This window comes from Podarcis bocagei, assembly GCF_964188305.1.
Source record: "Podarcis bocagei genome assembly, chromosome: 10".
Classification (NCBI taxonomy): Eukaryota; Metazoa; Chordata; class Lepidosauria; order Squamata; family Lacertidae; genus Podarcis; species Podarcis bocagei.
Window position 1 is genome coordinate 40,091,958 of NC_138135.1, and position 13,915 is coordinate 40,105,872.

General features: G+C 42.5%; 1 protein-coding gene and 1 long non-coding RNA gene across 11 annotated transcripts in view; one reads left to right on the forward strand and one right to left on the reverse strand.

The window, feature by feature from the left end:
- The window catches only part of LOC308596132 (uncharacterized protein), a 270,729-nt gene that overhangs the window by 160,453 nt on the left and 96,361 nt on the right, over window positions 1-13,915 (forward strand). The window lies entirely within an intron of this gene.
- Window positions 1-13,915, reverse strand: part of LOC308596139 — a 231,686-nt gene that overhangs the window by 30,701 nt on the left and 187,070 nt on the right. For all 6 annotated transcript variants that reach the window (XR_014012350.1, XR_014012351.1, XR_014012352.1 and 3 more), the window contains 2 exons: window positions 4,826-4,986; window positions 2,714-2,977 (listed from right to left, as the gene is read on the reverse strand). This is a non-coding gene — a long non-coding RNA (uncharacterized lncRNA). The remainder of the gene's footprint in view (window positions 1-2,713; window positions 2,978-4,825; window positions 4,987-13,915) is intronic.

Consider the following 13,915-nt stretch of genomic DNA (forward strand, 5'->3'; position numbering starts at 1 on the left):
GCGAGGGATGATGGGAGTTGTAGTCCAAAAACAGCTGGAGGCCCAAGGTTGGGGAACACTGCTGAAAGGCATACCAGGAGTTTCACAAGGATCCCAAAGTGCTGCAGCTGACTGGGAATCACATCCCAAGCCCCTGTGTGAATTGACACACAGAAGCTTCGGAGCAATGGAGGTGAGGCTGACAAGAAGGAGGTCTTCAATGATTGTTTTGAATTTGGGTGGTGGGAGCTATTTTATTTTTATTTTTAAATTAAATAAATTCAAGGCAAACATTTGCCGTCTTCTGGAAAGTTTTATCTTTTTGCTGCCTAAAGAGGAACTGAAATATGTATTTTATCTAGGATCCCCACCCCCACCCCATCTTCTGCCAAACATATGCTGAAATCTTATTCATTATGGGGCTAGCAAGGTCTTTCATCCCTACCAACAAAAATCATAAAATAAAAAGGGAGCTATTACTCCTTGCTCTTTAAAAAAAGATATTGGCAGAATTCTCTCTGTCTTCCTTCCCTGTCTCATCAGGATGATTCTCCCCCCCCCCCTTAGACCTCCCATCTCGCCACACAGGGTTCATAAAGCACAATTTGGAGATAATGAAAGAAATACAGGACACAACATGTTTCTGGCTGATAGTATTGATTCCAGGTTTTCTCACAGAGAATTAATTCACCCATATGCTCCTGCTGCAATGCTACAACTGCTTCTATGACTGCCTGTTGAAACTGTTTCGCATATGCAACAGACCTCAAATCACAGATCAAAACTAATTACCAAAAAGTCACCCTAATTGCTCAGCAGAGGACATATCTGAGATAAATGCAGGTTCACATTGGCACCTGATTTTCATTATCCGTTTAATGGAGAGGCTAATAAAGAGGATACAATACAAATAACGAGTGACACATTTGGTGCAAATGATGGACTAGCCTTCGTACAAGAAGGCTGCATTTGTTTGTTTTTCCTCTTTTCAATTTTCCATGTTCCCTCCCTTAATTCATTTGTATGCCATTATCTTTGTCATAATGGAAACATCCTACAGCTTATGAAGCTGCTTTGTGGGTTGGTCCACATAGAACGCTAAACCATTATGTGCAATGTTGTGTGAGCTAGGCTACCCACTGCCCCGGCTCATGTCCCCCTCATAAGCTGGCACACTTCCATTAAAAACAACAAAACAAAACAAAAACTGGAACCTGCCATGTTGTCTGAAACCAAAGAAACTACTATAGTTAGTGAAAACCAGTCAACTTCAAACCATAGTTTATAAACTGGCTTGTTTTCATTAGCCACACTTAACCACAGTTTATGATATGTACAACACTAAGCTTCTGAACTCCTCACACCCACCCTGGAGAAGGGACAGGATGCATGTACATGTATGTGGAAGCTAGGCTTGTTCTCAGAATACTAGGCCATGGCTTAGTGCTGTGTCTGAAGGGAGCTTTTGACAGCTGGTATAATTGCCAATTGCCACTGTCTTACAAGGATTTTTCTCGCTGTATTGGTCATAGAATTTTTGTAGTGGGCAGAAGGGGAAATGGGGAGGTTATTTTGAGAGGATTCTCTTTTTTTGGAGTTTATTTCTCCTCCAAAGCTGAGTCAGAAAACTGCAGCAGCTCTAGACAAGTTGTATCCAGTAATTTTTATCATACTGATAGCATCACCTTTCTCAAAATACACACTGCTGGAATAAAAACAATTTATTCCTTGTGAGCACCAGCTGCGGTAAAAAGAGCATGGCCAGAGATTTAGGATTGATTTGTTAGTGCATTTCTCTGATGGTACAATCTTATTATCACATAGCTCTGCATCACTGTTTTAAGTATTAAGAAGTCCCTGAATGATTTATATGCATTTGTAAATGCCTTTTTCTTCTTCTTTTGCTGTGGCCACTCTTTCTGGGCTGCTAGCCCTGAAGGCAGAAGGGATGGGGGGGGGGCTTCCTCAACGCAGGAGAGTCCCATTGAACTGCCTCCTCATCAGCAACTGATGCATGGATTATCATTTCCACCAGAGAGCTTGACAACCACTGTGATCTCTGGCAGAAAATGAAGTCCTCAAAGCTGTGCATTAATTGCAGCCAAAGTGTGATCCTTTGAGGTCTCCCTTGTGCTGTGGAGATCCCTGCATTGCATGGGGGTTAGACTAGAGGATCCTTGGAATTCTTTCCAACTCTATGATGCTGTGGTTCTAACACACACTATGCCCTATCCCCCGCACTATGTTTTTGGCATTGGGAAGGGAAAATATTAAGGAGTGGCAAGGAGCACAGAGGTGAGCCTTCAGAGAGGGTGGATGTTTTCACTTTAAAGTAGACCCTCTAAGCAAACTTTTTCAGCAGGGGGCCAGTCCACTGTCCCTCAGACCTTGTGGGGGGCCGGACTATTTTTTTTTGGGGGGGGGCGAATGAACGAATTCCTATGCCCCACAAATAATCCGGAAATGCATTTTAAATAAAAGCACACATTCTACTCATGTAAAAACACCAGGCAGGCCTCACAAATAACCCAGAGATGCATTTTAAATAAAAGGACACATTCTAGAAGGCGATTGGGCCGGATCTGGCCCCCAGGCCTTAGTTTGCCTACCCATGCTCTAAGCTGTGCTTTACTTTGAATAATCAACCCATTCTAAATAATCTTCAAAGCCACCTCCTTGGGAGTAGGGGGCATGAATGATTCATAGATCCCTTGGGATTCTTACTTCTTCTTACCTGGCTATGATGTTGCGATGCTGGCAAATCAGTTCATATATTTACTTTCATATATTTAGAGATTTCCAAACAATGCTTTGCTGTTATTATTTCTAGTTAAATTTATCCCACTGGCACTGATGTTGCAAGTAAAGTCGGGAAATTATCTCTCCTGCTCTTTCCCTCTCCTTGCTTTCCGAAGTGTTTATTCACCAGAGTCCTTTAATTTTGAGCCCTGTAGACAAGAGCTGCTCCTTTGGCTTCATAACTCAGGTAGCTACAAGGCTGCAGAAATAAAAATGAGAAACAGTTATGTAATTGAGAGACAATGAAAATCTCTATCAGCCCTGACAAACAATTGTTTTCCTCACTGCCTCCAAAATGTAATTATATGGGCCTCTCTTGCTTTCATGTATCTAATTACTGAATTACTATAGATCATATTGTCTGTGCCGTATCCAAACTGCAGCTTCTATTGCCTTCCAAAGGGTTTATTGTTCCGTATCAATTTAGGATTCTCTTTTCCCACACTTCTCTTTCATGCTTCCCTTTATGTAACCCTTACAAAATATCAATAACATGCCCTGAAGAGGTTTAGACCTTGTTTCAATTTTCCATGACTGTCATGGTGTCCTTTCATCTCTGGCTATGAGCTATTATTTTCATAGATCTTGTGTACATATTACCCCCACATTTGCTTACAAATGCTGAATGGCATCCTTAGGCAGTGGCACTTAATAAATGTATAGGTTAATGATAGCTTTAGTTGGGAGGACTACATGCAAACAAACGTCTCTCTGCACAAATTATACCCATGCCATCTTTCTTTTTAGTTTTTTTTAAATTCCTCATTGTACAGCTTTTACTTGCACTTTGGGTGATGAGAGCTCATTGAACATTATTCTCAACTCACTTTCCAAATTAAAATGCCTGAGCCAAAACCTCATGATGCTGCACATCTTTTCTGCTCCTGCCATTTGTTGCAAATTAGTGTTTTGAAAATGAAAATAATGGTCCTGGGAGGAGAAAATGCTTGTTTCACACTTAGGTGTCATGTGACGTGCCCTAGATAATTTAAAGACGCGCTGAAGCATGTGAGCCGAGTGCGAAAACAGAGTCATGACAGGCCTTGTAAAAGATGCGTGATTCTCAGTGATGTCTGCATAAATGCAGTCCCGTTTCATCTAACATATTCATAAGCATGTTAATTATGCGAGTTTTCATGAGGAAAATACATTGTGTTCTTCATATAAAGGAAATATTCGAAATTCTCCGTAGCTTAGCTGATTTCAGTTTATGAAACAGCAGTGTCTTCAGCCTGGGAGAAAAGGCATTCTTTCCCTGTGTTGTGTTATTTGGTAAAACTTGGACATTACTGGCAAACTGCAAGAATTTCTAACTGTAAAAGGAGATGCTACAGTCTAGTGGCCCCTTAGAAGGTGTCTCAGGGACCATATGACCTACCCTCCAACATTTTTCTGATGAAAATTGGGTCGTCTTGAGGAAAAATTCTTAAGGAACTTCTTTCCCAGAGAAATTGGCCTGGTGGATTCATTATACACCTTTAGGCACCAGGCGAAAAAGTTCCTTTTTAACCAGGCCTTTGGTTGACCGGACTGACATCCGACATCCTATACCCTTTTAAACTGTGGCTCTTTTTTTTGTGTGTGTGTGTGTGGGGTGTTATTGGGTCATTATTCTTATTTTGACTTCATATATTGTAATATTTTCTGTGAACTTCCCTGAGACCTCCGGGTATAGGGGGGTATATAAATTCAATAAATAAAATAAAAAATAAATAAAAATGGGATATCCCAGGATCAAATCAGAAACTAAGATGGCTTCTGTAAATCTGGGACTGTCCCTAGAGGATAGGGACTAAGGACACTTGGGGGGGGGGGTCTGATAGGGTGGATCAGGGGTTCTTCTCTGACATCAGAGAAGGACATCCAATGTTGGACCCCCTGTTCCTGCCATTGCAGCAACTTACATATCCCTGGCCAAACTGACTCCAGAGTTTTGACATCACTAGAGCTCCAAAGAGGGTATGTCTGGGATGGTTCAAGGGCATGCTGGCAGAGGCAAACTTCTGCTCCTCTAAGCAGGCTTGGCAAATAAAACCTTCTCTTTTACCTTTCAGTGTGTCACTCTAAAAGTCTTCCAGCTTTGATGCTTCTACCAACATCTCTGTTCTAGATTAATAAGACGCCTTGCAGCCACTGACAAATGAGAAAGCATTCTGGGGGGAAAGAATGTATCATCATGTTGAGACTTCAGCTGAGGTCTCAAGCCACCTGGAAAAGAAGAAATTACCAAATCCATCATTAGAATCAGCTTTGTGGTGACAGCAAAGGCTGGGGAAGAGAAGGGATCCAATGATATCACGTGCCATTCTCGAGAAAGTCAAGGAAGTTAATGGATCTGTTAATTTGATTATTGCTGCAACTGTGGCCCTATCACACCACTTTACACAATCATGCTTTCCCCCAAAGAATTCGGGGAGCTGTCATTTGTTATAGGTGCTGAGCTACAATTCTCAGGGCATGCAAACACAGTAGTTTAAACCTCAAATGAGTGTGTCTATAATAGGCTTCCAAACATTCTTGAAATTACTACAACAACCAAAAGCCACAATCTGCAATAGAACTTCAGTAAGTTCAATTGTAATAGATTTTCAGCATTTTCATGCTGGGTGAGGAAGGCAGACCAGCCACACTTAATTTATTGAAGTATAATTGTCATGTTCAAATGCAAGAATAACACCATATGGAACATTATGCTAATGTGTTATCACACTAATTACTTATTATATTACTCACCCTTGGAGCTAACAAAAACCTGCATGTCTGCCTAGAAAAAGTACTTGAAAAGTTTTTGTGCTGTTGTTCTGCTTAGACATCTATATCTATCCATCCTTTCTCTATTCTAAAAAAAACAATTGGACCAAAATGTACACAGAAAAAAGAGCCTTTAAAATCATATAGGTGTTTATTTGCTAATGCTGGAAGCCTGAAAACCCAGATAGGTGGATTGTTGTCAGAGTGCCTCAGACTAAATATTCCATTGAACATTTGAACACCTATGGGATACATTTATCTATGGAGATTAGAATTGGGTACTTTCTAGTTGAATGTTGTTGTTGTCGTTTAGTCGTTTAGTCGTGTCTGACTATTTGTGACCCCATGGACCAGAGCACGCCAGGCACTTCGGTCTTCCACTGCCTCCCGCAGTTTGGTCAAACTCATGCTGGTAGCTTCGAGAACACTATCCAACCATCTCGTCCTTTGTCCTCCCCTTCTCCTTGTGCCTTCCATCTTTCCCAACATCAGGGTCTTTTCCAGGAAGTCTTCTCTTCTCATGAGGTGGCCAAAGTATTGGAGCCTCAGCTTCACGATCTGTCCTTCCAGTGAGCACTCAGGGCTGATTTCCTTAAGAATGGAGAGGTTTGATCTTCTTGCAGTCCATGGGACTCTCAAGAGTCTCCTCCAGCACCATAATTCAAAAGCATAAATTCTTCGGCGATCAGCCTTCTTTATGGTCCAGCTCTCACTTCCATACATCACTACTGGGAAAACCATAGTTGAATTCTAGTTGAATAGTTCAGTGCAAATCTGTGTGTTTAGTGATAGAGAAAGGGCAGCAGCAGCAGCTAAAAAATGGGTGCAGCACATGGTCGCAGGAGCATCAGACTAGTTCCACTGCCATGCACTGCTCCACACTGAGCTTCCTGCACCTCACCGCTTCTCTTCTTGGTAAGTGGCAACGACCTACAATGTTGGGAAGCTAGGAGATCTAGGGCACCCTACTCACACCACCACACTGGCCACGATTCCTCTTAGCAGACTCTGTGGAAAATAACTGGTGCTATGGCACTGGTCCTGCCTCTGACACAGAATACTTCATCCTTTCTGTTGTGCACATACATCACAAAGAAAACTGAGCTTGGCTGGCATTTATTTAGTTTAACCCCATAGTTGCCCCCATGGCAGAGAACTTTTCTGAGTGGCTCAGACAACAAATACAACAATTAAACTACAATGCTGAAAACAATAAAAACTATTAACAACTAAAAACACACACACAATAGATCCATAGACACAGAGGTATTTTTAAAAGCCTGGGTGAGCTAAAAGGTTTGCAGCTGGTGCTGAAATGACCCAGTGGGTCTCTGGAGAGCAGGGGGGGTGGCAGCTGGCTAAAGCAGTGGCTCTCAGCTGAACGCCAGCTGCCTGCGTTGCTTCTGCATACTGGGTCTGAAGGAGGAAGCGCAAGATGGTGGTGAGGTGCGCACAAGCATTGCATCAGTGTTTGCACTCCCTTGACGTTGCCGCAGCAGCTACCCGCTTTTACACGCATCCTCCAGTCTCCTCCCAGCTCCAGAGCTTTAATTCTAGTTGTTGACATTTTTGGATACAGTATTTTTTGTCCAGATTGTAGAGAGACTGGCAGAGAGGGTGTTTAAAATGTGCTTAGAGGGTGCTCCCCATTTATTCGATTTTTGCTTATGCTCATGCGCCTGGAATGTAACCCCCACGTAAAAGGGGGGAGGTGCCCGTACTGCACATCTATGTCAAACTGAGTTTTGATTATTATCATTCAGGCCATGCCTTTTCTCCCCTGTTTAAATGACAGTGAAGTTAAAGACAGGAGATCTCTTCTACCTGGTTACATTTCTTGATGCATATTGTTTTACCCTGACTTTCTGACACTTGATTATGTTTTTGTCATTTTTCTACATGTACATGAAATTGTATTAACAAATGAATTCAATTGACATTCCATTTTAACTGGGCTGCCCTCATAAATCATGTATTTCACCAAGTTTCACAAAGGCCTGTACCACTCATCACTGTCATGCTAACTCAGACGGGGTTAATGGTACAATATAGGTACAGGCTCCTTTTTGTTTTGGATGGCCACTGATATGTTTGGTTTTATAAGCACACCTTGAATACTCAGTCGCTGTATTTGGGACCAGTGAGGAATTTTTCTTGCAGACAATTTGGGCCTGCTGGAAGGTTTTCACCTGCCTCGTAGCAATCACCACAACTTCTTGGCAGATAAGGCATTGGGTTGGATCCTTAGACTATTAGGTACCCCACTAAAGGGGTCCAGGAAGTTGTGTTTCTGTCCAGAAGCCGACATGGGGGCTGATGGGCCATAGCACCCATCCAAACAGCAGTCATGATAGGATCACCCTGATTTGATGCTGCTCGACCCAGTCTACTGGTTGATTCCAGATACATACCCAAGGCCTTTGCCATAGCTTACTTACATCTGTGATGAATAAATTTTGTGGACTATTTTAACCCAATACCAATTTCTTCCTTGGCCTGTTCCTTGGCACCTGGGCCCGGAATATAAGAGCAGGCAAGGCACTGGCCAGGGGGAGTCACTGTCTCTCCACCCTGCCTCTGCCATGCATCTGGAAAGACTCCATCATGAAATACTTTCATTCAAAATGTGGGGTGATGGAAGGATATGGTGACTGCAGACTCTTGCTATTTCTGCTGCACGAAACAGCTGAGAATATTACAGTTAAATAAGGAGAGAGAGAGAGAGAGATGATGCTGGTGCCTCTACTTTGATGGTGAAACCTCCTTCCTCTTTTCTTTTTTAAAGTTCATTGGCCCCTGAATGTCATAAAAAAAAGGTACTGCTTGACTCTAAACAAAACAAAACAAAACAAAACAAAACTTCAGAGCAGATTACAAAAAGAATAAATATCTGCATCTAGCCAACTTCAGCTTGAAAAGTTTGTGTTGGGGGCTCCTTGCAGCTATGTGTTTTCAAGACACATAGAGGGAATGCTGTCATGTCCCGTCACTCCTGGGGGACTTCTGCCACGCACACTGAAACCATGCACTGGAGCACCATGTGTCATGCTATCGGCTCAGGATACACAGTTTTAAAGCAAACCATTTGGGGCAGGGGAACAGAGATGGCATACAACCCCTTAGAGTACCACGCAAGTTGACCACTTGGAGCACCTTGCAAATGTTTATTCTAAATGTGTTTCTGGGCAGATTTTTAAGGATTTTCCTGTAAATATCCACCTGGAAATGGAACAGGATGGATTTAGTTCCAATCTTCCTGAAAATGGGGGTGGGCTGGACTTTAATGGGCCCATTCATCTCTAGTCTGAATTCTGGAAAGTACTCAACATTGTATGCAAAATGACCCACATTAGCCAAACTCAATCCACATTGTGCCTGGGGAACCTAATCCATCACTATTTTGGAATCTCTGAAATATCTTTAATAAAGAATTCCTGGGTCTGTCCATTTTAAATGTCCTTCTTGGTAATTCCCATTAAATGTGTTCTGGTTTACTTCTGAGTAAACATTTGCTGGAGCATGCTGTTGTGATCCTCCTGGGAGCCAAGTGAAAGCAAGCCAGGTAGCTTTCATGCACTTCAGTGAAATTAAGGTCAGATCCACGCCATACATTTAGGCACATCCAATTCACATTTCAAATCACATGGCTACCCTCAAAGAATCTAGATGTAGGGACTTGGACCTCTGTGTAGGGAAAATATGGTTCCTATTATTCTTTGGGAGATGTCGTGTGCTTCAAATGCACATTGGATGTGCTTTCAATGTATGCACAGAGAATATGATGATGGAGCTAGAAAGAGGACAACTCTGTCCACATCCTGTGGTTTGCAGAAACTGTTTTGCAAGAGGCGAGAGTTCTTGTTTACTTTACCCACAGAGACTTCCTCAACCCCTGAATAAAAGCCTGCTGTTGTTTTGGAGGTGGGTGGTGTTTTTTTTGTACAAACAGCTTAATACACAGAACCCACACCCAGGTTCATTGAAGTAAATGGCAAGACTGCTATTGACGTCACTTGTCTTTTGATCGAGTCCAGAAGCAAGGCTTCGCTAAACCCTTAATTCTTCAAGGCCGGGTGACTCATTCTTTTGAAAGAAGACAAATTACCTTGCTGAATCATGGCTTAAATCTCTCAGATTGGCCATAAGAGCCTATCTTGTTCTAGGAAAAAATAAAGACGGGGCTGGTTTGCATGGTTGGAAATATTAAAATGATGCATGTGCAAAGTGGAATGGATTTATGAACACCCTTCCACTGTGCCTGTGATGGAACATAGCTGAACCTTGCCTTAGCTTTAGCAGCTCCAAACTACCTTGTTCTGGCCACAGATCATCATTATTGGACTTTCTTTACTGCCATTCTTAACCTAAGAGCATAAGAAGAGCCTGTTGGATTAGTCTGGTGGCCCATCTAGTCCCAGAAACCTCTTCTAAGTCACCAACCAGATGTCCATAGGAAACCCAAAAGCAGGACCTGAGTGCTGAGGTTGTCACGGAAGAATTCAGAGTGGACCTGGCCTCTCCAAAATACCCAAGCTTTTTTGCAAGGATTCTCTGAACTAGCTTGGAACAAATAAGAGATGGGGGACTTTGCCAACCTTTCATTACAAACAGTTTCAACATGGATTTAACAATGTTCTTCTTTTGAAAGTGCATGCTTTCGCTTAGCACTCAGAAGAGACCATGTTTTGCTAAGCACCCAAACTGAATATCTGTGATTGACAATACAATTTTATGTTGTGTAGGACTCTAAATTATCTGCTGGAATTGACTACCTAATTAAGGCCTAGCAGGCAGCAGTAAGAAGGCATGTAGCTCTGTATTATACCCGTAAACAATGTCAAGCGTCTTCGCTGATATGCATACAAATGGGACTTGTCCATTTATTAATATTAACTGATGTCATCCCCCCTCCTCACCACTGCAAACAGTTTAAGATGCCTCTGAGATGAACTGCCCTGCTGTGAAGTTTGCCAACACCCCCCCCCCCTGAATATAATGATGAGGTGATGGAAATCGAATCTTCCCACTGAGTTTTAAAAATCTAGAAATGAGTTGAAATTAGTGAACCTGAGCAGAGGGAAGAGGGAAACCCAACTTGCAGGATTAAGAACACAAAAGCATTGTGCAAGTATAGGAGGGATCACACTTAATATACACTGACTGTAGCCCAGGGTGTGTCCTGCTGATGGCTTTCTGCAGATGAAAGCTACCACAAGGTTCATGTTGCGGGCTTTGTCCCTGAGAAAAATGGAAAACCAGTTCACATGACCCATATTTGCCCTGGGCACATAATTGCTGCAATGTGCATCTATGAAAGAGCACTTGGCACACAATCAGATTAGCTTTCAACCATTGATGAGGTGGTGAGTGAAAAAGATGGATCATGGCAAACGTTTCAATTTTAAACCCAGTTACAAAGTTTCTTTTGGATTTTGTGTGGGGTGTTGCAAAAGGCCAGAATTCGTGGCAGTTTGTATCATTACAATATTTAATGATGCAACTATTACCTACTTCTTTTACAGCTTTGACTGATTGATTGATTGATTGATTGATTAATTGATTGATTGTATAATAGAGACAGCGGTGCTCATACTAACTTTAAAAGCTTTCATTTACTGATTCTATAATGGGTCACAGATTGGCACAATAGGTTGTTTTTTTAAATAAAAAAAAACTTCAATTGCTCTGGATTATGTGACTTGGAGCCCAGGAAATGGAGGGGTGTTCAGGTTAAGTGTTGTTACTACTGCTTCTGCTTTTTGGTAAATTACTTACTTACAAACTCTCCAAAGGTCAGATTCATGTACTTTTTCATACAGCATTCAGAAAAAGTCACACAGGCAGTAAAACTTAGTTTAGCTACAGCGAGGTATATGAAGTGGTTTGTTGTGCAGCCTGAGCTTAGAGCAAGCTGCTCAAACCTCTTTACATGCTAAGCTTAACAGGTAGTCTGGGACTGGGGTACAACAACAGGCATGACTACCCAATTCATCCCAAGGTAAAGAATGTGACATAGCTAAGCCTGGCAGAACAGTTTTGCTGTTGTTTAGTCATTTAGTCGTGTCCGACTCTTCGTGACCCCACGGACCAGAGCATGCCAGGCACTCCTGTCTTCCACTGCCTCCCGCAGTTTCGTCAGACTCATGTTTGTAGCTTCGAGAACACTGTCCAACCATCTCGTCCTCTGTTGTCCCATTCTTCTTTTGCCCTCAATCTTTCCCATCATCAGGGTCTCTTCCAGGGAGTCTTCTCTTCTCATGAGGTGGCCAAAGTATTGGAGCCTCAGCTTCACGATCTGTCCTTCCAGTGGGTACTCAGGGCTGATTTCCTTCAGAATGGATATGTTTGACCTTCTTGCAGTCCATGGGACTCTCAAGAGTCTCCTCCAGCACCATAATTCAAAAGCATCAATTCTTCAGCGATCAGCCTTCTTTATGGTCCAGCTCTCAGTTCCATACATCACTACTGGGAAAACCACGGCTTTAACTATACGGACCTTTGTTGGCAAGGTGATGTCTCTGCTTTTTAAGATGCTGTCTAGGTTTTAACCCCTTTGTGCACTAATTGCACCAAGCATGTTGGTTATATGAGGCTGGTTATCCCACATTCTCAACACTCCTTAACTGGACTTTAACCTGCCACCACCTTCCCTGGAAAGGACTTTAATGCTACATACTGCTCCTTATTTGTCCAAACTTCCCCTGCATGCACCTTATTTCCACAGGAAGGATATACACTCTGCTTCCCTGCAAATACTTTTATTTGTAACCAAAACATTCTCTAATTAAAAAGATTCATTTGTTTTGTGACAGAGCGAAGGGGAGGGTTGGACAAGTGACAGTGAGTCTCTTTGTATAATAAGTATCTATTTTGTAATAAATCATTTTGCTTTTTTAATTTGGGAATTCAGAGGAGAAATATTGGACGGCTTACATATGTGCTACAATAAACTGTTTTAACCATTTCCTTACATGCACACATTAAAAGCTACAGCAGCTGCGAGGTGGGGCAAGACAGGCAAGGTAGCTCTGAGCCACATGAAATTCCAGAGAATCTGCAAAAAAAGGTGTGGAGATCTGCTTCCAACTAATCCCTTTTCTACCAAAGGATATATAGTAAATACACAGGAATGCAGGAAAATGCTGCCACTATTATTTCTACCTTGTTCTTTTGCGAACTCATCAGTGAATTTCTAAAATGAAAAGTTTGGGCTCTGCCCATCTAGATATGAGTCTGCATCCTTCCCCAAACTCAGATTATATTTTTCCAAATCACAGCCATTTTTAGGCTGAAAAATTGTGTGTGTCCATCAGAATCATAACGGCAGCATCAGGGAAGAATTGGTTTCCCTCTCTTGGGTAGAGATGGCGTGCGAGTTGCCTTCCTGCCTGACTCTCCATGTGCCACCATTGTTTCATGTTGAAGAAAGCGCAGTCTTCAGAGTTTGTGCAGATGGAAACCACAGATGAGATTTCCCCATATTGATTAGATTTTTCTTTTCTCTTTCCAACATCTGAATCGTAACGGGCTGAATTATTAGCTGAAGCACACACTTTTCATTCCCAGAGATTCTATTAGCGCCATACAGTATCCAGCATGGTGGTATCGATTAGGAGCAGGCTCACGCCTGCTCTGCCAACCACCTGTTTTTCCCCTCCCGCAAAAGATGTTTCCATTCACATATGGCTGCAATTGCTGTTGGGCAAAAAAGAACATGCTCTGGGGGTAGGGACGATGCATTTTGCCAAGATGTTCAAATGATCATTAAGACACACCATTTTCTTGAACGTGTGTGTGTGTGTGTGTGTGTGTGTGTGTGTGTGTGTGGCATCCTTCCTTTTTATTACTTGTACCTCACAAAGAAATAAGAGCGCTCAGGGGGGGAAAGACAGCCATAATTGTGAAAGAAGCACCACTTGCAGTTGTATAGGTGAGAAATGAATTTGTTCCAGGTCTCATGGCCTCCTTGGCTGCTTTTCTGAGCTTGATGCACTGAGGAAGCAGAGAATGAAACCACATGAAACGCTTGGTAGAGAAAGGCCTTTTGGCCTGCCTTCCTGCAATTGCATTTTAAACATGTTGCTTCCACCTTTTTTATAGCACTGAAGAATTTATGTCATCCAAATTTTTCAGGTCAAAAACCAGGATGCGCGTCTTCTGCAATGCGCTTCTGGGCCTGTCATGTGAGCAGTGCTGCAATCTTGCCTGTCTGCCCCCAGGTGCCTCCCAAAATGGCCACCACAATCTTGCATTAATAAACAGGATGTTTCATTTTTCCAGGACACTTGGCAGGTATGAAAATTACAGCTGCTGCCCTCTGCAGCAGGGGCAGGGGAACTTCCCTCAGCCCCAGCCAGCATGGCTGGTGGTCTGGAAGGCATAGGTT